Here is a 25,926-nt window from a genome sequence, read left to right as displayed (position 1 = left end):
AATGAGGGATATTAGAAAAGAATAAGATGTGAGGAAAGGTAGGACAAACAATGAAGAGAAAGACAGAGGGAAACGATATGGGACAACAGTTGAGTGTAACAAGAGAAAATGGTACAGAATAATCGTGTAACTGTTGAATGTATATATCTGAAAAGATGCCATCGCACTAAGCAGGTTAAGAAGAAAGTAAAAATGAAAGTGAGGAAAATTACGGGGCTCAAAGGACTACCTACCCTTACCTTTGTTCTGTCTGTGCAAATATATGATACAAAGGAGAAAAATGAAGTAACTAATGGAGAGAGAGAGAGAGAGAGAGAGAGAGAGAGAGAGAGAGAGAGAGAGAGAGAGAGAGAGAGAGAGAGAGAGATCACATGGAAAAGATTATGGAAAGAATATATTAAAAAAAAAAACGAAAAAAAAAGGCAAAAATAAGGCCCAGAAGACTAACAGTACTTAGAGCCTTATATAAGCCAGTCCTAAAGTTATCTACGCCAATGGGTACAAATGAATTCAAGCCGCACAAAGGTAACCCTACAGTGTTCTAACGAGGCTGTACGTAGAATGGGGGTGTCAGAATACAAATTGAGTCATTACACTCGAGTGCCTTTGTAATCGTACATGTGTAGGCCCCATGTATGTATATATGTACTGTATGTAACTTGGCTGCCGAATTCACACGCCTCAGTTCTTTCACTCCGATGTCGTAAGCTTGCATTGTGTTATGGCTTCTACCACACAAACAATATTTTTCGGCTTTGAATATTTTTCTCTTTCTTTTGGGGTTAGATATATAGTAGGCTTCCTTAATAACTTCACTACCAATGGACTGTTAATTTGAATACAATCATCTTTTGACAGCAGGAATAATATATAACAAATGATGCCAGGCACCATAAACCTCGCCCGACAGCAGTTATTTTATTGCTGTTAGATACTGAAACGTGACTGCCATTTAGTGTCAGTGCGGTACGCAATTAAAGTCTAACGTAATGTCGCAAATGTTTTCAAGTTGCGCAATCTGAAAAACCGTGATCTTGCGTTTGGCTTTCAAGGTCAGTCAAGGCCAAAGGTCATGGTGCCAGTGCCCACGTAGCTTGAAAGTTTCATGTAATTTCATGCAGCCGTTTTTCTGTAATGTTGCTAACAAACAAACAAACAAACTCGGCCAAAAACAATACCCCGTCGGACTCGATCTGGGAAAAGGTAAAAATACTGCACCGTTTTACAGAGGTCAATCCTTCACCCCTTCAACACGATGACGCCCTTGAGATGATTCAGGGGCTACCAGGAAATTTTGACTTCCATTTCCACTTTGTATTTTGTACTTTATTCTTGCTCCCTCCAGACGGTTGCTATCAACTAAGAAAAAGGTCTTTTCTACTGCGGGGATTAATGAATACTATACATTGCCTCTCCTCTTCGTAAAAATATTTGATAAAAAAAAAAAATAGTCTGGAGGCAGCGAATGGGATATGAAATGTCATCGGAATGGAGGAAACGACTGAAAGGGCCTCACCACACCAGCAGCTTTGATAGGATATGGCTATGTTCGGGGTTTAATCCAAACATCTACTGTAAGGATTTGGATTTTTTTTTTTCCTGCTGAAGGCAGTTAAGAGGAAGCAGTTAATAGACTAAAATACGGTAAAAACAAGTCATACGAGTATTACCCTTGAAGGAAAGTGAAAGTTGTACAATCCTCCCTCTTCATATCTGCCTGCACAGACCGTCGTGCAGTCGATGGGCAAAATATCTCTATTTCAGTTCACAAAATTATACTGTTAATTTTCAGAGATCCTGTAACTTGGATGTCCACACGAGTTGTTCTTTGTTCTGTTAGTAATGTAACGAAAATGTTTATGTGTTGATAAACTAAAATCATTAGAATAAAAAGCTAAAATGGCTACCTGTGCAGTAATGGAAATCAATGGATTTACTTAGTTCCCTATTTCCGTCAGTATAGTAATGCTCATGTAGTAAGCTTTTTCCGAAAAAAAAAAAAAAAAAAGTTTAAACTACTATTTTGGAATGTGGGATCCAGCATTTAAGTGTCCCCTATCCCCACCTACACCTTTACCAGATGCCAGGTATATGAGAGCGATGTCCACACCAGCCAAGATACAGTGCCCATCTTCTAAGAGTGTCTTACTCTCACAATGACCCACCAACCATCAACACTACAGCCCGTCCCACCCATTCCTTTCCACCCACCAACAACCTAATTCTTCCTTAGTCACATTATACTTTTGTACTTCACATATTCCCACTGCCAACACTGCCCTTCATGCAACACCCACTTACAAAGAGTGTACTCATCCCGCCGTGCCCCTTCACTCTCCACCATCTTAACTCATCATCCACACACTCCACATCGCTCGCCGTCTACCATTCCCAGTATTTTGCTCCGCCACCTTCGACTTCCATCTTACCGGCTTATCTACCCATTTTCATAGGATATACTTCCCCCTGCATGTCTCACCATTCACCACCATTCCAGCCTATCCTCCCTCCTCTCCACGCACCCAACCCATTTCTACCATAATAGGGTAAATGTAACATAAATAATTGCTTCGACTTCAGCCAATCTAAAATAGTCACATCTGTTTACAGGGAAGGCCTATACTTACCCTGTCGTGAACCCCCACACCCCACCGTCCCAGCCCATCCTACCCATTCGTCCCCTATTCATTTCACTCACTCTCGCAAGACCTTAAGAAATATGATCATTTTTCCTTTCTGAGCTATTATTTTTATCATGCTTATCAAAAGGCGTAATTTAAAACGAACTGTAACTACTGGCCTTATCGCCATCTGATCCCATTCCATCTATTCCTTACGATTCATCCTTTCTCTGCTGTGGTAAGTATCATGACAATGGATACCTCTACTACCAATTGACCCACAACGCCTATATACACAGGGTACACTTCCTTCTTCGTGGCCAGCTACCCCACCCCATCCCACCCCATCCCTCCCACTCCTCAAACACTTCTGAATGAACTGATGTTATCAACAATAGTAAAAAAAAAAAAATCAGCTGAGAGGTTGGTTTTAAGCACATGCATTCATAGACATGACCAGAAATGATCTGTGTTAATCTCAAATAACCTGATGAAGTGAAAGGGATGAAAGTATAATTATGAAAGACATGACTTATATCCTTAAAACCACTACACTGACATCACCTGAATCAATCTATACTGAGTTAAGATGACTTGGCAAACCTGAAGCGACATGAAAAGAAATAAGTTGCCTGAAATTGTCCTGAACTTGTCCACATGCGTCTGAACTTAGCTACAGTGAACTAGAATGACTGGAATAATGTAAGGTGACCTGAATGGATGTAACGAGACTTAAATTCAACTTACTGAATCCTACCGGCTGTAAAGGTCCTGAATGGTCATAATTCGATAGGACGTTGACAGAGTCTGAATTCATTTGCAGGACTTGAATGGAGCTGAAATACCTAAATGACCCTGAATGAACCTAACTGGGCCTAAAATACCCGAAACCGACTTGAAATGACCTGACAACGCCACAGTGAGAGAATTTCTTACAGGAGAGGAGAACCCGTGTAATGAATGGTTAACAATTTGATCAGTGGGGGGATTCTGCAGATATGTGTGTGACGTTCAGGTGGCGTTACCTTAAATATTTCCTTACATTTCATACCCTACTACTGTTTTTTTTTTTTTCCAGTGTGTCATTCCCTTTTCTTCGCATTATCCACTCCTTTAATCTCAGATGTTCTCCTTGCTGTTTTTTCACCACCTAGGCCTACTTGTTTCCACTGATTGTTTTATGTTCATAAGGGGCGATAGCTCGGAGGGAGAAATAGTTGTGTGTGTTCTTACCTAATTGTTCTTACCTAGTTGTATCTTTACAGGAATGAGTCAAGCTCGTACTGTCCCGTGTCTTAAAAAACCATATTTATCGTAAATATCCTTAAATTTGTGAATTGTTTTGGCACACACTATTTCATTTGGTAGTGCATTCCATTGATCAATTGCTCTATTTGGGAAACTGAATTTCCTTACGTCTTTATCACCTCTCTTCTTATGCAGTTTTTTGCAGTGTCCTCTTGCTGATGCTTCTTCATATGTTAAGTAATCATTTATGTCCATTTTCTCCTTCCCTGATATGCACTTACATAGCATTATCATGTCACCTCTTTTCCTTCTCTCCTGTAAAGTTGGTAGATTCAGTTTATTTAGTCTTTCTTCGTAGCTTAGGTCCCTTAAGCTTGGTATCCATCTTGTAGCGGTCCTTTGAACTTTTTCAATCTTGTCTATGTGCTTTTTGAGATGAGGACTCCAGACTACTGTGCATATTCCAGGGTTGGTCTAATGAATGATGTTATTATCCTTCTTATCATATCTTCATTTCTGTATGTGAATGCTATTCTCATATTTGCAAGCAGTGTATACATGTTCCGTACCTTCTCGCTGATGTGGTCAGCCGGAGATAGTCTGTTATTGATAATCACACCTAGGTCTTTCTCTCTTTCTGATGTGTATAGGGTTTTATTTCCTAACTTATAATCCCAATCAGGTCTTTTTCCACTTTTACCAAACTTGATTACATGACACTTGTCCACATTGAATTCCATTTGCCATGTACTACTCCATTCATGAAGTTTATTTAATTCTTCTTGTAGCTCTTTACAAGAGTCTGTGTTAGTAATTCTCCTTTGTATTTTTGCATCATCTGCAAACATATTCAGATAGCTCTCATTTCCAGTGTTACTGTTTATATCATTTATATACACTAAAAACATGATTGGTGCCAGCACTGAACCCTGTTGTACTCCCCTAGTCACTTCTTTCCATGATGAGTAGTTTCCTCTTAGTACTGTTCTCATTTCTCTTTTTATGAGAAAGTCTTGCATCCAACAAAACAGTTTGCTTCGAATTCCTCCTTGATGATACAGTTTCCATAAAAGTCTTTGGTGTGGTACTGTGTCAAAAGCTTTCTTGAAATCTAAATTGATACTGTCCACCCATCCTTCCCTTTCCTGTATTGTGTTTGTTACTCTGTCATAGTAGCTCAACAGATTAGTAACACATGATTTTCCTTTTCTGAAACCAAACTGTCTTTCTGTTATCATACTGTGTTCTTCTAGATGATTTACCCAAGCTTTTCTTATAAGCTTTTCTAATACCTTGCTTACAACTCTGGTCAGTGATACTGGTCGGTAGTTGAGTGGATTTTGTCTATTTCCTTTCTTGAATAAGGGGACAATATTTGCTTTTTTCCAAATATCAGGTAGTTTACCTTGACTCAAGGATTTCTTGAAAATTAAAAATAATGGTTTACTTAACTCCTTTGCACATTCTCGTAGTACCCAACATGAAATTTCATCAGGACCATTTGCTTTTCCTCTGTCTAATCTACTTAACTCCTCCTGTATTACTTTTTCTGCTATTTGTATATCTGGTAGTATGTGTGGACATGCATGTTCCACATAGTCCCTCTCAAAATTTTTTTCTTCTGTAAAAACTAATTGGAAATTCTTATTTAGTGCTTCACAAATATCTTTCTCTTGTGTATAAGTGATTCCCTCGTCTGTAATGGATTGTATTATATCTTTTACTTTGGTTTTGCTTCTGATATAGCTGTAAAACAGCTTTGGTTGATCACTACTTTTATTTATTATATCCTCCTCAAACTGTTTTTGGGCTTCCCTCCTTATTCTTGTATAATCGTTTCTTGCCTGTTTGTAATTATTATACGCCCTTTCACTATTATGTCTTCTGTATCTATTCCACAACAAATCTCTTCTTTCTTTTGATTTTTTACATTCTGTATTGAACCATTTCTGTATTTTCTTATCTGCTTCTTTGTGCTGTGGGATGTACTTCTGGACTCCTATTTCATAAAATTCACAGAATTTTTTATATACAGCATTTAAATCTTGTCCTCTAAGCTCATTTTCGCAATCAACTTCTAAGAAATACTTCTTTAGGTCTTGATAATTTCCCTTTTTATAGTTTGGGCTCTTTTTGTAACTGTCATTGCTGTTTACTATGTCATATGCTATCCTGAAGTTATAATTTAGTACTGCATGATCGCTTTTGCCGAGTGGAGGGTGATATATTAAACTGTCAATATCATTTTCTTGCCTAGTAAATATTAGATCTAGCACTGAAGGTACATCAAGTCCTCTTTTTCTGGTGGTTTCCCTCACATGTTGCGTTAGGAAGAACTCTTGTACGAGATCCAGGAGCTTTTGGTCCCAACAGCTTTCTTGGCTAATTATATCTAGAGTATTCCAATTTATATTTGTATTGAAATCCTCAGTTAGTATAATTCTTTCTGATTTCTCTTCCATTTTATGTAGTAATGATCTTAAACTCTGAATTGTACTCTCTGCCAGGTCCTCATATTCATCTCTTTCCCATGTGTTTGATCTGGGTGGCATGTACAAATTGGCTACAATTACTTTACCTTCAGATGTGTTGATCTCTACTGCAATCAGTTCTACTTGTGATGGTATATCTAGTTTTATTTCCTTGACTTTTAGATTTTTCTTAGTTAATATTATAATTCCTCCTCCTTTTTTAAATTTCTGTCTCTTCTCCATATATTGTATTCCTCTAAGTTTAGTATGTCATTGGATATCCTTGGTGTTAATTTTGTTTCAGTTAGGCATATTATTTGTGGTTCATTTTCTCTGACATAATCATTCATCTCTAGTAATATAGATACCATTCCATCCACATTTGAGTACATCAACTTTATCATCTTGTTTATATACTTGTCATGACATGGTTCTACTGCCTTCCTCCTTTTTATTCCATCCTGTTTGTGTACCACTTTCGTACCTGCAATCCTATTACTTTGTAAAAAAAAATTCTTCTTCTCCTCTTCTGATCTTCCCTCATTTTTTGTTTTTGCTTCCTCCCTTTTCTCTTTCAGTAATTCCAGCTCCTCTTGTGTTAGGCATCTTTTTATCCATATATTTTTGAACTCCTCTTTTTCCATAAGATTCTTTGCATTTTTTAGTATCTCTTCCACAGTGTTTACACTCTGGAAAGTCACCTTTAGAGGTCTTGTCTTGCTTTTCTCATATTTCCCTAATCTTTTGTGTTCGTCTATGTCTTTACTACAGATTTCCTCTGATACTTCTTTCAGTAAGCTCATTACATTTGCCATCTCTTTTTTGTCTCTTGTGATCTTGTTTTTTAATTCTTCCTCTTCTATACCAGTGATTACTATAGATTTGTTTATATCTACTGAATCTCTGACTAACTTTGGATTGTTTTGGATTATTCTTTTCACCTCCTTTTTTAATGCTTTTTTTCCTCCACCCTTGTTTCTAAGTCTTTCTTTGCTTTCACCATTTCATCATACGTGGTTTCCACATCATTTTTATAGCTTTGCACAGCTTCATTCACCTGTGTTATCTTCTCCTCAATATCACTGCTCTGGCCTATAATACTGCTTACTTGCCTAATTGTCTCTGTGTCATTTTTGAACTCTTCCATAACACTCTCGTGATTGACTACTGTACTTGCCATTTCACTCATTTTCTTCCTAAGTGTACTCAATTCCACTGTTAGTTCACTGATGGTTGTGTCTTTCTTACTGGCCTCCCTTCCTAGTTTTTCTATTTCTTCCTTTTGCAAGTGCATCTGCTTCTTTATTTCATCAATTTCATTTTTGAAAGCCATTTCTAGTTTGTTTACACGTTCAACCAGTCTATTGTCAGTCTCCACTTCAACCAGTTCTTGGTAGAAATCATCATTTTGTTTTTCTTTTCCAAATTTGCTTTACTAAAGTATGCATCCATTTTGCAATACTAAAAGTGCAGAGCATGTACTTACAATCCCCGTGTTGTTGTAGTCTAAACAAACCTCAGATGACTCAGTGTATTCCTTCGTCTTGGTTCTTTTTCCTGTTTGAACAAGTCTTGTTTAAACTTATTTTTTCCTTTTAATAATGAAAAATCATTTAGTCTAACCTGGTACAGAGCTTGACTCATACAAAGATACTAATTTAGGTAATGCCACTGGCCATGTTGGTTCGGTACGGAGCGCCGATGTCGCACGTCCGCCTCGATTGAATCCCTGTAAGTGAGTGTGTGTGTGTGTGTGTGTGTGTGTGTGTGTGTGTGTGTGTGTGTGTGTGTGTGTGTAACTTAAGCCGTATTAATTCCTACTCTAATCAAGTTTAGTGGAAGGCCTGAGGGAAAGCCAAGGGGTTGACTTTTTTTTTTTTTTTTTTTCACGTATAGGCTAATAGGCAAAAAGTCAGGTTCATAGGGTAAGGTCAACTTAAATAGTTTTAATTTGACAGACCAAACTTGGTGGAGGTGTTGAAGGTAAGACCAGAACAAAGGGAATCAATTTTGCGATCAATCAGTTAAAGATCAATGTCTCAGGGCAAAGTCAAACTCTGACCTAAGTGATTCGATTTAGGTGCGGTAACAATCAAAGTTTAATGTCACAGGAAAACGTCAAAGGTCAGGGTCACATGGCAAGGTCGGTTTACACAATTCTGATCCGAACTGGACAAAAAACTTCGTCGAATGATAGAAGATAAGGAAAGGATGACAGAATAAAGTAGTTTTTATTTGATTTGGACTAAATTTAATGGAAGAGCAGAGGATCAGGCAAGATTGACGTAATTCGATTTTGAGAGACATCAGTGGGGGGTCAAAGCCACAGGCAAAGTTAGATCTTCGTCCCCTGGACCATTTGTGGCGCGGGTGTTGTACTGTACAACTTTGATTATTCCTTTTTGTTAAAACTGTTCTAACTCTAATTTCCTTTGCTTTTCTCTGACTCCATCTCCTCTTTGTTTCGTTTCCTCTTTCTTTCTCCCTCATTCTGTTTTGTCACTTTTCTTCATCTAATACATAATTCGTTTTATCCCGCATTCATTCATTATATCCTTTTTCTCGCTAAACATTAATAATTTTCGAATGGTTTGCTGATTTTGTCTGAGTCCAGTTCCGGGCATGGATTGGCAACCTGATTCCTAAGGCTCAGCACTTTATAGCCATATTTCACATGTATCCGTTTCGGCAGTGATATGTGCTGCCCATACTGAATACAAGCTAGTGCTGTCCAATTCAGGACTGGTGAAATAGTGTTAACAGGATAATTTTATGAAATGTTCGTGGGTTTTGTGAAAAATTAGTAGTCCTTTGACAACATTCAAATCATCAGACTAGGGTAGAACTACAGTCATTTCAGACAGTAGGTTACTTCCCTAACTACTTGACTCCAACACACATGTACAGCTAATGACAAATTTATTTTTACATATTTATTTAAACCCATCTAGTTACACACTAATACCACTTCTCTGTCCAGCTCTTGCGCAAGAGTCAACCGGTACTCTCGGCCTTAATGTATGCAAGTGGTCAACACTGAAACTGCCTTTCTCAGTCTATCTTGCCCATTGTCTATGATCTACTGTCTTCTAAATGCAGGGCATACAGGCATCTTTAAATGAAGGAGTCATGAATTTGTTTTTGTTTTTTTCCTTAAAGAAAACGATTGTACTGTTTGAGTCTACAAACAAATGGATTAGACCACAAATTAAATCATACGTGTAAATATATTTATCTTTTCCACACATCCACATAGCCTTTCATTCTCCACACCCACATCTACACCTCCCCCCCCCCATTCACACAACGGCAAACCTTCCCCCCATACCATGCACCTCTTCCCTCTGCCCCTCCCCTATTCCTTCCTACACTGCCACACCTACCCCAGGCACAGGGCCCTGATCCCTGGCGAAGATGGGCCACACAGGGTTGTCGTGCAGCTGATGTCTGAAGGAGTCGTGTGTGTTCTCCCCAAGCCCGTACACGTTGCGGCTGGCCAGGGTGGACGTGATGCTCATGAACTGGTCCGTCAGTGTGAGGCCACCTAGCCGAGTGTCGAAACTGGGAAAAGTAGAGTCAGTGAGGGATGGCAGTGGAATATTGTGTAGTGCGTGGGAAAATGTAAGGGTTGGCTCAGAATAAATTAGTGTTAAAAAATGCAGAGTGGATGTGATACTCATTTATGTCAGGTCACCTAGTTGTACCAAAGCAATGAAAAGAAAAGCTTCTTAGATGAGGCACTGGAACACTCTGAACTGTATAAAAAAATGTTGGGGTTGGTTCAGAATATTTTCTAGTGTCTTATGGGAAAAAATGCAGAATGAATGTGATGCTTAGCTCGTAAACTGCTGTACTCCTCTTGAGCGGCTTCAGGGGAATGCTATAAGCCTCTTAAAAGCTTGATTTTCAAATTTGTCCCACAAAAATCGTGAGAGATGTACAGCCCTGATCTTTTGCATGTTGGCAACAGTCTATCAGGCGGCAAACAGCACCCTCACCATATATATATCCCCTTTATACCACGCGATTACTAGTTTTGGCCCCAACCCTCTTTCGCATTCACATAAATGACCTCCTGTCTGTCACTCACAACCCAATACACTCTTATGCTGATGACTCGACACTTCATAGTTCTTTCACATTTAGTACCTCTTTTACACAATCTATTATAAATTCCCAAATAAACACAGCAATTTCTCTGAACCTGGACCTTTCTAAAATTAATCAATGGAGACAAACAAATCTGGTCTCATTTAATGCTCAGAAAACTAAATACATTAATTTCTCTAACAGAAAGAATCCCTCAGACTCCCACAGAATTTTAAATTATGTCAGTACTCCCACATCCAATGCAATTGACATCCTAGCCGTCACAATAAACACCATCCTATGCAGGACAGCTTATTTTAAGTCCCTTGCTAAAAATGCTTATAAAAAATTGGGACTTCTGTACAGAGTTCGTGAATTCTTCACTGACGAGCAGTGGGAGAAATGCTGAAGCATAGGGGACAGATAGTAGTAGAATGGATGTGGAAGATGTGCAAATTGGCCTGGGAGGAAGGTAGAGTCCCAGAGGATTGGAAGTCAGGTATAATCATTCCCTTGTACAAAGGAAAAGGGGAAAAAGAAGTGTGTGGTAATCACAGAGGCATTTGTCTTCTTAATGTAATACGAAAAGTATATGGTAGAATACTTACTGACAGAATTAGGAAATAACGGAGGAATTAGTTGGAGAAGAAGAGGGAGATTTTAGGAAGGGAAGAGGTTGTGTAGATCAGATATTCATTCTTGGATCTTTAGTGGAAATGTTTCTAGAGATAGGAAAAAAGTTGTATGCGGCCTTCATGGATCTGGAGAAAGCATATGACATGGTGAACATACAAGGATTGTGGAAAGTATTAAGAATATATGGAGTAAATGGGAAGTTGTTGAATGCTGTGAAGAGTATGTATTAGGGTGCTAAGGCTGCAGTGCGTGTGGATAGTGAACTGCGTGAATTTTTCCATTTGAAGGTTCGGTTGAAACAGGGATGTGTCATGTCTCCACGGCTGTTCAATCTGTATACGGATGGGGTTATAAAAGATACAAGGTAGGGCAGTGGATGTTGGAGCGGCCCTAATGAGAGGGCAGTGTTTGTAAACTCCATGTACTGTTGTTTGCAGATGATACTGTGTTGATAAGTGAAGACGAAGGGGGGCTGCAAGGCTTGGTGGATGAGTTTGGGAGAGTGTATAGGAAACGGAATCTAAAGGTGAATATAGGGAAGAGTAAAGTTATGGTCTTCGAGAGAAGTGAAGTCAGGGATGTACAGTGGGGTTGGATGAGGAGGAAATGGAAAACGTGAGCACGTTTAAGTACTTGGGTAGTGTGATGAATAAGGATGGAAGTTTGGAAGGTGATGTGCTTGAAAGGGTAAAACAAGGAAGAAAGGTCGCTGGTTCCTTGAAAGTAGTGACAAGAAACAGGGAAGTGAGCATGGAAGTGAAAAAGTTATTATATGACAGTATTATGATACCAACTCTAACGTATGAAAGTGAAGCTTGGACCTTGTTGGAAGGACAGAAGTCAAGAGTGAGAGCAGAGGAAATGAGTTATTTGAGAGGAGCCTGTGGAGTCAAATGGAGAGACAGACTGACAAATGAGGATGTGAAGGAGTGTTGTGGTGTGGATGTGGATGTGATAGGAAGCATTAGGAGAAACACACTGAGGTGGTTTGGCCATGTAGACAGGATGGAGAGTGAGAGACTGACGAGGAGAGTGTATGTGAGTGAGGTGGAGGGGGAGAGAGGGAGGGGGAGTCCAAAAATGAGATGCAGGGATGGAATGGAGAGGTATATGAGAGAGAGGGGTGCGAGCTGGGAGCAGGGCAGTGAAATGGAGGGGGACAGGATGACGTGGAGGCGATTTGTTGTTGCCACCCCGTATGGGATTAAGGCGTCTGGCAACAGACAGATAGATAGATAGATGTGCGTTCTCAGATCGAATACTGTTCACCGCTGTGAAGTGGATGTGGAGCGGCTGCAATGAGGCAGTTGGACAAAATTCAAAATAAAGCCATTAGATTAATCAATAATCCGGCCATCACGCAGGACCTTCCTCCATTATCAGTACGTAGAGATGTTGCATCTTTAGCATTATTTTACCGATATTATTACTGTTAGTGCTCTGACGAACTTGCTTCAATTGTGCCTTCCCTTCACATTTTCTCCTGAAATATTCTGGCAGCGGGAGCGCCCATGAACTCACACTCTCTCCCCTGGAATGGAGAACCTCTGCTTATCAAAATTCATTTATCCCCAGAACAATTACTCTCTGGAATTCACTTCCCGGGAGTTGCTTCCCACAAACATTTAATCCACTTTTATTTAAATCCAGTTTATTTTATGAATGGAGGATGCCCTTTTTTATTTCCTTTGTTTTTCCTTCCTCCATTCATTGTCTCATTAAAAAATGTTAACAGAGAGAAACAAATGTATAAGCAAAGGAATCCAGCTGATTTGTCTCGATGACAGCTGAGGAGTCTACACATACCGTCTGCATGACAAGACCACTATCTACCCCCTGTCTATCCCCCCCCCCATCCATCCATCCCTACCATCTCCTCTCTTGCTGCGGTAGGGTGGGGTTGCTATTCACGCCAAAGAGTAACTTCGGAGTGCAAGTACACGGAAATGCAGGGGAGTAGAGCAGAAATACCTGGGGAATAAGTGGACTATACCATTTCTGAGGGGCTGAAATGTGTTTTAATATGCTTAACAGTCAATTTTTTACCAACATAGCCGCACCGGAGAGTAAGGTTGTCAGAGACATTCAGCAGTTTACGGGTTACGAACTGGTCATTTAGGAGTCAGGTCACATAGCCGAGTATCAAAGAGTATGTTAGACAAGGCACTGAAATGTTGTGCAGGATGTTAGGGAAAGCATGGGAGAACTTTGGATATTTTGCAAAACGTTAGAACAGGCAGGGATGGAATTAGAATATTCATTATAATGCTAGAAGAATTAATATCATGTAGTGTATTCGAAAATTGCTGGCATGTGCTTTGAAAAGGTAGATGGCATGATAATAGCAGTGTCGTAGAAGAAATGGGAGTTGATTTAGAATATCGTCCATGGTCTTGGAAATGTACGAATTTAGACTTGATAATACCATATAATGTGTCAGAAATGATAAGGGGTTGGTTTGGAATATTATGTGATTTATAATAAAGGCAAGAATTTATTTAGTGTATTGGTTAGTGTGTTCAAAATTGTTCAGGGAAGTTTGTAAAAAATGGTGGCGGTGCAAGATGAGGCAAGAGTTGACTTAGACTGTACAATATTGTGTAATGTGTAAAAAAAAAAAAAAAAGAAGAAGAAGAATTGTTTAGAAGATCAAAAGGGGGCTCAAAAGCCTTGGAATATGTTGGGAAATGCAAGAGATAGTTCATCTATTTATCTGTCCCTCCACCTATATCTGTCCGACTATTTATCTGTCTAATATTGTACACTATGTTCCAGCGAGTGAAACGGAGAACATTATACTTCAAAGTAAATTCGGTGTGTAGAATTGTTGTCCGACATGGCTTGTATAATATCCCTACTTGAGGAGCATCAATACTTTTTCTCAGGTACTAAGCCAATCGTGGCGTGTCATATCATTTTTTGACTCAAAAATAAAATTACTTCAAGTGGTACAGTACCAGACTTTTTCTCAAAAAGAACCATATATATATATATATATATATATATATATATATATATATATATATATATATATATATATATATATATACTTTTTATTATTCATTTAATTATAAAACACCGATCTTTGGATCGATCAGCTTATGCACCTATCAATGTATCTATATTTTATCAGTCTTCCTATCAGTCTATTTCTGTTTATTGAGATCTATCTATCAAACTGGCAATCAGATATATATTGTATATCAAAATGTTTACATTTCCATCTTTTCCTGCAACTCACATAATAGTGCCGGAATCCACTCGCTGCACGTAGAAGTAGAATATGTCGCCTGCCTTAGCGTCTGTTGGCACGTGGACGGTGTAGGCCGGGTTGGTGCTGCCCTGGTCCGGTAGGTTCAGAGAGACTGGAGGTTCAAACCGGGGGGAGGACCCGTCGAAGAACTGGGGGATAAGGTGGGATAAGTAGAGGGTTAAGCAGGTAAGGTGGGATAAGTAGAGGGTTAAGCAGATAAGGTGGGATAAGTTGAGGGTTAAGCAGATAAGGTGGGATAAGTAGAGGGTTAAGCAGATAAGGTGGGATAAGTTGAGGTTAAGCAGATAAGGTGGGATAAGTAGAGGGTTAAGCAGGTAAGGTGGGATAAGTAGAGGGTTAAGCAGATAAGGTGGGATAAGTTGAGGGTTAAGCAGATAAGGTGGGATAAGTTGAGGGTTAAGCAGATAAGGTGGGATAAGTTGAGGTTAAGCAGATAAGGTGGGATAAGTAGGGGGCTAAGCGGATACATAGATCATACAGGTCTTTAAAAAAGAAAAAAGAAAAAAGGAGACATTGCAGAGGAGTCAGAAAAGGTTAATGAAAGGAGAAAGCTTGGTAGGTAGCTAGGCAAGCAGATAGATAGATAGATAGACAGATAGATAGACATATATACAGAAAGACAATATGTAGGTAGACATGTAGATGCATAGATAGTTAAACAGACAGCCAAACAGATACAGAGCCAAACAGATGGATATAAATAGGTTGGTAGATATAGACAGGAAGATAGATGAATACATGGATGGACAGAATACAGGTAGATTGATAAAGAATTTGTGGTGCATTCAAATAGATTTAGTTAGAAAGAGATGGAGAGATATATTGGTTGAGACAGAGTTACACAAATACATGCATAATACAGACTTTACTGTCCTTAAGAGGCGGTCCATATTGTACAGGAATAAGAGGATGGAACTGTAGGAGACTAGTGTATGCGAGAGAGAGAGAGAGAGAGAGAGAGAGAGTTACGTGGATATACCTGCCAAGTCATCAGTAGTAATGGAGACTCACAAATTCTTCCACTAACTCCTTCATTTGGCCTAAAGAAAATCGTAAGGGGGTACCAGAAATAAATAAATATATATATATATATATATATATATATATATATATATATGGAGCTAAAGTATGGAGTATAAGAGAGAGTTAAAACGAACATAAAATTTACGTCTCTAGTTTTTCTTTTAGTAACTTTGCAAAACAGACCGACGAGTGAATGCGGACGAGCTGAATGAGAGCTAAGTCTACTAATACCAAGTCGGATCACTTCCATCTAAAACGGGTCCAAGCTGGCGCAGGGGGCGGAACATCGGAGTGACGTCAGTTTGCACGAAACGCAAGACTGCAAGTTCAGCTGGCGCCTGACCGTGGTGGTGAGTGGATGTAAGCTACACGCTCCAGATCATGACGCATTTTCAGTCCGAAGTGAGGGAAGGGACTGAAATGTGTGAGGGAAGGTATGGGGGTGTAAGGGAAGGCGTAAGGGTGTGAGGGAACCTACAGCAATGTAAGACGGTTAAACGAGTCCGCAGTTCTTCCCCTTCTTCGTTTTCCCTTATTATAAATGTTTATTTATTTTTTTAATTTCTGGCCTATCGACCATTGGGGCCAAAGCCCCTGGTCATTAAGACCGTATATATATATATATATATATATATATATATATATATATATATATATATATATATATATATATATATATATACGTACACACACTTCCATGCATATATACAGACAGTCATGCACACGTACATATATATAATAATTTTTATTTTATTTGTTTTTTTGTAATTTCATTTTTATGATTTTGTTTTATTTTTTATATTTTTTGACCTTAAATTATTCATAAACATAAATACCTAATCTAAAGACCCTAAAACTAATCACCTAACAGACAAATCACTAACCTATACTAATTCCTACAAAGGCAAATAGCTAGACCTACACTAATGGTAAAAATACCTCGACTAACACCATCGACTGCAGATATGTAATGCCTTTCTACATTACATACCTGCACTCATCACTTGGTGACTGTCAGTCGAGGCACAACTTATAAGGGACATCAATATATGAAAGAGAACCAGACGAGTCTGGAACATTTCCATATACGTCAGCTGTCGGCCCTAATTAGAACAACTTAAACAAGGTAGTAGAAGGTATTTACATAACATGTACAAAAAGTGAAGGACCTCGCCCAACAGACCACCATCGACTGCAAGTGCCCAATACCTTTCTATATTGCACACTTACACTCATCAGCTGGTGACTGTCAGTCGAGGAACGGGGTTTAATGTAGGGGACATCAATATTAGAAACAGATCAGTGGGAAGAAGGAACAATTTCAAATATGTCAACGGTCAATCCTAATTAATAGTACAATATATACATAATTCTATCTATCTATCTATTGCCAGACACCATAATCCCGCAAAGGGTGGCCATTTGACACTGAGTTAGTTGTTACAGTCGATAAAAAACAAAGCCATATAGTAAAAAGTCACATCACTCTAATCAGTCCGGTCTCTCTCAAGAAAGCCATCAATTTATCAGTCATAACAATGTCCCCATCACCCAGGATGGTGGAAAGGGTGAGGGGGACGTCTGCTGCGCCGCAGTAATTTATAAGTGAAGCGCGTTCACGAATAAATCGCCGACAGCGCAGGATGGTATGACTGATTGATAACACCGCATCACAGATGTCACAGTGAGGTGGGAATCGCTTTTCCATATAAGGTTTCATGTGCATAAGCATGGTGGCATTAAGCCGTAGTCGGGCCAACACTTTTTCTTCCTGGCGACTGGGACGGTTGGCAGTGTCCCAGTCGCCCAGGTACAGCTTACACGTTCGAATATTTAGTCTGGTCCACTGACCGTGCCACAGAGGATTTATTGACTTCTTTCCGAGAGAAAGACTCGACCGCAGATCACGAGGAACGTCCCAAGTCTCCTTGAGCTCTATAGCCGACTTTGCAAGTAAGTCAGCCTGCTATTGCCGTAGATGCGACAATGACCAGGCACCCAGATCAGCGTGAATGACTTGTTGCATGAATGCAACTTATTAACAATGCGGCCCTGGATCTCGTTTGAGTCCGTAGTGCAAGATGCGATTGCCTGAAGGGCTGACTTCGAGTCTGAAAATATGACAAATGAGTCGTGCTGAGAATTGAGAGCATAGTCTATGGCTCTGTCAACAGCAAAAAGTTCTGAGGTAAACACAGATGTGAGTCAGCAACTGATACCCGAGGGAACATTCAGTCGACCACACACTAGCACCCACACATTCACTCGACTTGGAGCCGTCGGTGTACAATTGGTGGGACCCCAAGTGACGAATGATGATGTTACGAAACAAGTGGTGAACCTCCGCCTCCGGCGTCTTGGCCTTTGGTGCTGGGAGCCATGTGACATCCACTGTAAAGCCGGGTGGCTCCCAAGGCGCTATATTTTTAAACTCCAACTTGTCACAGTCACTGAGGTCCACACCAAGCTCCTGAGTTAGTAAGTGGAGGCGAACTTAATTTGAGTCTACCCTTTTATACATTTTCTGTTACTTAAGTCAACTGACGTCACACAAGCCACGCCTCCCTGCGCCCTGAGGGAAAGTGAACAGACTTAGTATTAGCAGACTTAGAATGAGAGTTTGTGGTATTATTGAACGTTTATAAGCTGAATGAACGTTTTCAGGATAAATGAACGTTTTGAGCTGAGTGAACGTTTTTGCGACGAGATGAATGAAGGTTTTCGGGATAAATGACGTTTTGAGCTGAATGAACGTTTTTGTGACGTATGGGCTGAAGGAACTTTTTTGAGTCATATGAGCTGAAAGAAAATTTTTGATTAAACTGAATGAACGTTTTTTTATATGTATGAGCTGAATGACATTTCTGGGGTGAATGAACGTTGCTGCGCTGTATGAACGTTTTTGAGCTGAATGAACGTTTTTGAGATGAATAAACGTCTATGAGATGAATGAAAGCTTTTGAGATGAATAAACGTTTATGAGCTGAATGAAAATTTCGAAGAAGGATGAACATTTATGAGATTAACGAACGCTTAGGGTACCGGCCGAATGAACATTTATGAGGTGAATGAACGCTTATGAGACGAACGTTTACGAGTTGAATGAGCGTTTATGAGATGAATGAACGTTTACAAGTTGGATGAACGTTTATGAGACGAATGAACGTTTACAAGTTGGATGAACGTTTATGAGACGAATGAACATCTATGAGACGAATGATCGTTTACGAGTTGAATGAACGTCTATGAGCCGAATGAACGTTTACGAGCTGAATGAACATTTATGAGACGAATGAACGTTCACGAATTAAATGAACGTTTATGAAATGAATTAACGTTTACGCGCTCAGTGAACGTTTTCACATTACTGAAAAGTTCATGAATGTTTATAAATTGAATGAACGCTTACGAGACGAGTAAATGCTTACCAGATAAATGAACGTTACCAAGTTTAATTAACGTTTACGAGATGAACGAAATCTTACGAGGTGAATGAACGTTTGTGAAATGAATGGTAATTAATGTGATAAACGTCTACGAGATTGTGTTTCCGAGATGGATGAATGCTAGTGAGATGAACGTTTTATTTTATTTTATTTTCTATTTATCTCTAGTCCGACGCCCTAATCCCGCAAAGGGTGGCCGCAGACAAAATGCCTCAAGTCGCTGTCACCCACCATTTTACTACCCTCTCCCCAACTCACACCCTCCTCCCTCATATACCTCTCAACTCCATCCCTCCACCTCATCCTTGGTCTACCCCTCCCTCTCCCTCCCTCCACCTCACCTACATACACCCTCTTAGTCAGTCATTCGTTCTCCATTCTCTCCACATGTCCAAACCACCTCAGTGTATTTCTCCTAATCTTCTCAACCACATCCACATCCACCCCACAACGTTCCTTAACTTCTTCATTCGTCAACCTGTCCCTCCACGTCACTTCACATGCTCCTCTCAAGTAACTCATTTCCACTGCCCTCACTCTTGACTTGTTCCCCTCTTGCAAGGTCCACGCCTCGCTTCCATACGTCAGGGTAGGGATCACAGTACTATCATGCAGTGACTTCTTAACTTCCATACTCACCTCCCTATTTCTCATCATTGCTTTCAGTGTACAATTTATTTATTTATTTATTTATTTATTTATTTTTCAGCTTAAGAGATGAGCGAATTTTTATGAAGAATGAACCTTTATGAGATTCATGAATGATTACGAGATGAATGAACGCTTAGGAGATGAATGGTCATTTAGGAGATTGATAAACATTTCCAAGCTGAGTGAGCGCTTACGAGATAAATGAACGCTTTCGAGCTGGATGAACACGGAGAGAGTGAATGAACGTATGAAATGAATCATATGTTTGAGATGAATGAACGTTATGAGACAAGCAAACGCCTCAGTCACATTACTTTTCATTTTGTTCTTGCTGTCTCCAGATGACTTTATTCAGCTTGAGAGACTTTGACCAGGAGGCGTTAGATATAGGCTAGCCAGACAACCTCTAACGCGCATATATATATATATATATATATATATATATATATATATATATATTGTTACGGAACAGAGAAAGATAACGTACACTTTAAGTGAGAATGCTAAAAATCACTACTGTCCCGTAAAGTTCCAGGTTCAAAACAAAAGAGTTAGGTAAAATTACAAGTTAAAGTTTAATGCTCAAACTAACAACAAAACATTCAGGACTCATAAAGATAATGTAATGGCAAATAAACAGGTTAAATATATGGTTAACTGCAATAGCCTCTATTAACACGAAATTAGCAAGAGTAAATTTATCTAAGTCAGCCCTGATAAAATGAGATACCAGATAATACTCAGTGAATGCCAGATAAATTATTACAGATACAAACTATTATCAAAAATGACTGACATAAAGATCCATACATGAAATACAAAAACTTCACTAAGCCTACAAATTAAACTTATGCTATACAGTACAAGAAAAAATGCAACAACAGTTATACTCAAATTACACACAGCTGCTAGATGGTTGGAGACTTCTTGAGCACTCACAATAATAATATCTGTACAGGGGAGGACAGAGATGTGAACAAAATGAGGAGCAGATCTAAGTGGCAATGATGAAGAGACTGAGCTCATTATATAGGGGCCAGCAGAGCCTGATACAACTTGTAATGAGGACGCGCAAATGAAGCCATGGGGACAAAGAGATGACAATCCCGCAAAGTATAACAGAGATGTCGACTTACTCTACTATAACGGTAGAAGGGGGACTGAGGCAGAACACGCTCGTGATCAAACATGCAGCAACTGTGCGTTAAAATTACACAAAGGATGATGAAAACATAGGCTATGTAACAGTATATATATATATATATATATATATATATATATATATATATATATATATATATATATATGTATATATATATATATATATATATATGTATATATATATATATATATATATATATATATATATATATATGTATATATATATATATGTATATATATATATATGTATATATATATATATATATATATATATATATATATATATATATGTATATATATATATATATATATATATGTATATATATATATATATATATATATATATATATATATATATATATATATATATTACGTGCAGTCGTGTTCATGAGTCCCGATACACATGTGGGTGTATTGTCTATTGTAGTGCTAATTGCTTTTGGTATATGGAACTTTTGCATTTACTGCATGATACACTGAATATAACTTGACCGGGTAACAAGTGAAATAGTTCAGCATCCTACCAGCGGAGGACACAGTAGTAGACAACAAGGCTACATGTGTATCGGGACTCATGAACGCGACTGTACCACCTATAAAATAAAATGGAGGTTTTATAACAAGTACTTCCGGGTGGCCTGGTATTATGGAGGCAACGGAGAGTAACAGAACGACAAAGATAATGCATTAATGTGTGGACCAGACGTAGGATAGTAACTTAAGTGGCTTTTCAGATTTTATGAAACCTTATATCTACCGATTTATTTTGCTCGTTACATCTTAGTCTATGTCGATACTAAAACGATCGAAATCGCAAAGATGTTGAGGGTAATATGTAATATTTATAGCCGGGGAAGAGGTGTTACGAAGCCGCCCATGTTACATACCCATAGGCAGAGCACCAGGTTTTAAGAGACGGTGAGGTTCATGGGAGGGTGGCGTATCCTGGAGGTCGTTGCTCAGTAGGGACAGAAATGCCTGGAGGTTCTCTTATCGTAGCTGAAACGCACGTCACACGGCAGTACGAACCGCCACGAATCAGGATGACTTGAAAAAAATAAATAAATTTTTAAGGTTCGCCCGAAATTCGCCTCTAATCGCCTCTATTCGTCTCTTGATTCGGGAGAGTCTTGGGTGGGTCGGACGGGTGTCTGGGATGCGACCAAGTTCGGCAAAAAAATAAGAAGCTCCTTATTTTTTTGGCGAATGTTCGTGGAAAAAAACGTTACATTTTTTCGTCTTGGATTCGTGTAACGTTCGTCTGACGTTCGTGTGATTTGTGAGGGATCTGTCGTGATTCGGCTCAATTCGGCCAGTTTATCTTTGACCGAAGTGAACACGAGTCACACAAATATCACCCGAATTACATTAGAATGCCAAACGAACTGAAGCCGATTATTCGTGTGAGTCTTAACCCCAGCCACATTCAGGACGAAAACGTCCGAATGGCACTCAACTTGCACACAAATCACACAATTAGCACAAGAATTGGGCCAGTCTGGCAACCGAATGGAACCTGATTAATCGAGTAAGCTTTCCCCGTAGGACGAATTCCGTCCGAATTGCACTCAACGTGCACACGAATCACACAATCATCAGTCGAACTGCAACACACTAACACACGAAACGAATACGATTATTCGTGTATCTCCTTTAACTATATAGTAGGACGAATACCGTCCGAATTGCGCCCAACTTGCACACACAAAAAAGAAGTCCACACGTGACGCACTCCACTTGCGCGCCTCTCACTCGAATTTGGCGCGAATCCATAGAAGTCGCGGCAACAGTGGGTAGACGTGGCGCTCGAGGCTCTCCTTGAACAATGCCTTATCCATCCTCATGAAGCTCCTCTAGGTGGTCTGGTCACTGTTGATAAGGGTCATAAGCAGGGCTTCGTAGTGGCCATGTAGGGGTCGTTCGAACTTCCATTCCCGCAGACAAACTGATCGTGCTTTGCATTGTTGCCTCTTCCACCGTCGTCTCCTGATTAATAGCAGGTGGCACAGACTCAGCGGATTGTTAAATTTGATGCGGGTGTAGAGGGCTAGGGCCGTAGCAGCTTCGTCGTAGGTGAACTTGTTGAAGATAAGCTCCACAGACTCCATGGCGGCTAGCAGTGGTCGGCAGGGGGGCAGGTGATCGAATGGCTGGAAAGCAGGGCGCCCAGATATATATATGCCACAGTTGCAGTCGTATTGGATTCGTGGTTGATTCCAGTAATTTGTGTGCGTTTTGTGTGCATCGTTCGGCTTTCGTGTGCATTTCGTGTGGAAAACGACCAAATTCGGCTAATGTTCGTCATTGTCTGTGTGTATTCATGTGGAATTCGTGAAAAGTTCGTGTTGAAATCGTTTGTTATCGTATTTTGTTCTGACTATGTTCATATGATTCTTAAGGTCATCGTGTGGCGATTGTGTGGGGTTCATGGCATTGTGTGGAGTTCGTGTGGGCGATTTTTCGTGGCCGGTTCGGTCAATGACTTGCAGATTCCGAGAATAGTGCAAGTCTTTCCAATTCGTGCGGGTTCATATTGCTTGTGACGCGGGTTTGACCCTCACAGGATGCGGCGTCAGGTTACAGATAAATGAACATAATTATGATCTTTACCTTTTTGCCTGTACTGGTGTCCGTTAATGAATTTCTGTATTTCCATTATATACTTATTTCATCCTAAATCATACTCTCTCTCTCTCTCTCTCTCTCTGTAGTATGTACGCTTTTCGCCTCTGCTGCTGTGATATGTGTTTCTATTAAGTTCTTGCTATCTTCAACAGTTTTATTCACCTCATGGTAGACTTGTAGTAGTGCAGGAGTTAAGCAAGGCTGTAACTAACCTCTCGGTTCAGAAGTCTCTCCCAAGCTAAAATCGTATAGTGGTAGCAAGAACAAATAAAAAAAAAACGCTATCATGATTACAGGTTTAACATTACTTTTCACACTCTCCGTTGCATAATCTAAGTATTCTGTCTACCTTGCTCTCTAAGGTCCTATCTACCTCCCTGTCTATCCAGATTTTTAAAATATAGCTTTGATCAGCCAGCTCAAAACTTTGTCCTTCATTTTTGAATATTTTTTTTTTTCGACTAACTTTTAAAAGAATTTTCAGTATTAAAACTTCATAAAGATGTTTTGAGGCGTGAGGAAAAAGGGAAAGAGGGAGGGAGGGGAAGGGAGGTATGGAGGGACGTAGGGGGAGGGACGAATGGAGGGAAGGAGGGGGAGGGACGAATGGAGGGAAGGAGGGGGAGGGAGGAATTGAGGGAAGGAGGGGGAGTACGAAATATGGATGGAAGGAGAGGAGCAGGGATGAACGAGAGAAACGGTAGGAAGGAAAGAAGGAGAACAGGAACATGAGAATAGGAGGTATGAAGAAAGGGAAGGACACAGGGAAGGAGAAGGGGTGGATGGAGTGAAGGTAGGTGGGAAGAATGGAATGAGAGACGGAGAGAGGGAGAGTACTAACGGAAGGATGAGAGAGAGAGAGAGAGAGAGAGAGTGTGTGTGTGTGTATATATATATATATATATATATATATATATATATATATATATATATATATATATATATATATATATATATATATATATATATATATATATATATATATATATATGTATATATATATATATATATATATATATATATATATATATGTGTGTGTGTGTGTGTGTGTGTGTGTGTGTGTGTGTGTGTGTGTGTGTGTGTGTATATATAAATATTAATCTATACGTATATCTATATATCTGTATATCTATCTATCTATCTATCTATCTATCTATTTCTTTCTCTCTCTCTCTCTCTCTCTCTCTCTCTCTCTACATACTATCTATCTATATACCTAGGCTGCTTCCCCCAAGGAAAGGGAGGTAGCCGAGACAGGACGACACACTCCCCATTTACTCATCCATTCAAACACATTCATTCGCATCTTAGCCCCAAAGGGGAGAACGGACAGATCCTCACCGCACCACACCGCACAAGGGTCAACTGCGCAATGCGATCAGTGACATCCGCACCAGGGTCCGACAGCAGAACTGGTTTACCCCTGCCACATCATAACAGACCCATCCCCTTACCTGCACCTGACCTGACTAGCTGATCAGACCAAATGCGGGAGAATATCCCCTCAGGGCTGCGTCATCACTTATTCATTCACAATTTCTCTCCATTTATTTCTGTCATGCACAGCCACTCTTCCTTGCTCAACAGACATCCCTCTCGCATCCAGTGCTCTCTTCACACTGTCCATCCATCCTATTCGTGGTCTTCCTCTCAGCCTTACACCTCTCACATCAGATCTAGTTATCTTTTTCACCAATCGCTCATTATCCATTCTCTCCATATGGCCAAACCATCGCAACACCCTCTGCTCAACTCTACCAGCCATCTCCCGAACAACTCCAGTTCTCCTTCGCACTTCATCATTTCGCACCCGATCCATACGAGTCACTCCACACATACTCCTCAGACACCTCATCTCCATTACATTCAAACTTTTCCTCTCTGCTACACCCATATTCCATGTTTCAGCCCCATATAACGCAGTCGGTACCACAACATCCTCATACAGCCTTCTCTTTACATCCATTCTAAGCAAACGACATTTAAACACTTTTTCGTTCCTCCAAGCACCTTTTCCTACTTCATTTATTCTAAACTTCACTTCTGCATCTATTCTTCCATCCACAGCTATATGTGACCCTAGATATTTAAAACAATCTACTTCCTCAAGAAACTCACCATTCAAAACTATATTCATCCCCCTACCATCTATCAACCTCGTACACTTCATCACTTTACTCTTATTCTCATTTACTTTCAATTTCCTCCTTTCACACACCCTTCCAAACTCCTCTACCAACTGTCTCAATCTCTCCTCTGAATCAGTCACCAGTGCAGTATCATCTGCAAACAGCAGCTGCTTCAGATTCCACTCTCCACCATCAACATTCACCAGACTCAGACCTCCACCTAAAACTCTTGCATTCACCACCTTACAACACCATCCATGTAAATATTGAACAACCAAGGCGACATCACAGATCCCTGTCGCAGCCCCACTCTCACGGGAAACCAATCACTCACAGTATTTCCCACTCTTACACACGCTCTACTATTTACATAAAAACACTTCACCCCTTTTAGTAACCTACCATCAAGTCCATACAATCTTAAAACAGTCCACAAAGCCTCGCTATCAATTCTATCACACGCTTTCTCTAAATCCATAAATGCCCAAAACACATCCTTGCCTTTCGCTAAATACTTTTCACACACTTGTCTCACAGCAAACACCTGATCAA

At 39.7% G+C, this 25,926-nt stretch overlaps 1 pseudogene; it reads right to left on the bottom strand.

Moving 5' to 3' along the window:
• LOC145401976 (maltase-glucoamylase-like) overlaps positions 1 to 25,926 on the bottom strand; it is a 223,993-nt pseudogene that overhangs the window by 99,606 nt on the left and 98,461 nt on the right.

The sequence above is a fragment of the Coenobita brevimanus genome, chromosome 57, assembly GCF_032717465.1.
Source record: "Coenobita brevimanus isolate Jiangsu-jjx chromosome 57, ASM3271746v2, whole genome shotgun sequence".
In the NCBI taxonomy this organism is placed as follows: Eukaryota; Metazoa; Arthropoda; class Malacostraca; order Decapoda; family Coenobitidae; genus Coenobita; species Coenobita brevimanus.
This window is presented reverse-complemented; position numbering and strand designations above follow the sequence as displayed.